This window comes from Mesoplodon mirus (genome assembly GCF_964341445.2).
Source record: "Mesoplodon mirus genome assembly, chromosome: 2".
NCBI lineage: Eukaryota > Metazoa > Chordata > Mammalia > Artiodactyla > Ziphiidae > Mesoplodon > Mesoplodon mirus.
In genome coordinates, this window is record NC_138977.1 from 131,540,520 (window position 1) to 131,542,134 (window position 1,615).

Consider the following 1,615-nt stretch of genomic DNA (forward strand, 5'->3'; position numbering starts at 1 on the left):
GTGGTGAGAGTGGGCATCCTTGTCTTGTTACAGATTTTACTAGGAAGGCTTTCAGTTTTTCACCATTGAGTATTATACTGGCTGTGGCTTTGTCATAAATGGCTTTTATTATGTTGACATATGTTCCCTCTATACCCACTTTGGTAATAGTTTTTATCATGAATGGATGTTGAATTTTTTTTAATGTTTAACAGTGGCTTTATTAGGTGAATGCTTAAAAGTATTCAACATTAAATTCAATTTACTTTACATGTTTGCAAACACATGATTAGCAAGTCTTAAATATTTCAAATCAGCTAATTCAAAGTACAGAAGGTTTGTTCTCAAATAACTCTTCTGAGCTGACATGAAGACTGAAAGAAGGCTGTGACTTGAGTCCAGGTCTCTAACCAACAATCACTGTATCATCACTGGTGAACTCATATGAGGGAACTTCAAGGTTGAGAGGTGCAGACTCCTTCCTGATCCTGCCAGATGCATCATACTGTGACCCATGACAAGGGCAGTAATAACTATCAAAATCTCCTGCATTTGCAATGGGTACACATCCAAGATGAGTGCAAACACCTGTCAAGATAACCCATTCAGGTTTCTTTACTCATTCTAAATCATGATGTTTGTCCCTCAACTAGGACACTTCAATTGCAGTTTCCTCATCAGTTTCCTTCTTGGTCCTATAGTGCACAAACATGGGTTTGCCTCTCCATCTGAAAGCCATGTTCTTGCCCTCTGGAATATCAGATAACTTGATTTCAATATTCGACATGGCCAACACATCAGCAGAAGCACTCATAATGGAAACAAACTGAGAGATGAGAGATGACATCTATCCTCACTGCTCTCTTTTGAAGACTTTGTACTATCTAACACTTCAGCACAACAATAGTCAGAGAAGTCAGGCACTTTGATGTCTGTATGGGAATAACAAAGAAAAGCAGAGACATTGAGGACCCCAGAGGCAACCAAAGGCCAGCCCATGGCCTGGCTACTCAGTGACTCAGTGGTCCACAGGAAGGACCACTTCATATCAAGCACTGGCGACTCTGAGGTGGTGGACACTGCAGCCTGCACCAGGAGCTGCAGTGTGCCCACCACCCTGAAGGACGTGGCCAAGAGGATGGGTGCAAACAGGGCGTGAGGCTGGATGTTGAATTTTATTAAATGCTTTTTCTGCATCTGTTGAGATCATCATGTGGATTTTGTCTTTTTTTTTTTTTTTTTTGTGGATGTGGTGTATCACATTGATTGATTTGTGCATGTTGAACCATCCTTGTGATACGTGGATGAATCCAACTTTGTGATGGTGTATGATCTTTTTTTATGTGTTGTTGGATTCGGTTTGCTAATATTTTGTTTAGAATTTTTGCACCTATATTCATCAAAGATATTGGCCTGTAATTTTCTTTTTTGGTAGTGTCTTTGTCTGGTTTTGGTATCAGAGTGATGGTGGCTTCATAAAATATCTTTAGAAGTGTTCCCTCCTCTTCAATCATTTGGAAGAGTTTGAGAAGGATCTGTATAAGTTCTTCTTTGTATGTTTGATAGAATTTGCCTGTGAAGCCATCTGGTCCTGGACTTTTGTTTGTAGGGAGTTTTTTTTTTTTTTTTAAATTAC

The 1,615-nt window shown here is 39.4% G+C and overlaps 1 pseudogene across 1 annotated transcript; it reads right to left on the reverse strand.

Moving 5' to 3' along the window:
* Nucleotides 1-385: 385 nt before the first annotated feature.
* LOC309816092 (cytochrome b-c1 complex subunit Rieske, mitochondrial-like) lies at nt 386-1,176 on the reverse strand (annotated as a pseudogene). The gene has a single exon. The product of its transcript is annotated as a cytochrome b-c1 complex subunit Rieske, mitochondrial-like (transcript).
* Nucleotides 1,177-1,615: the final 439 nt, after the last annotated feature.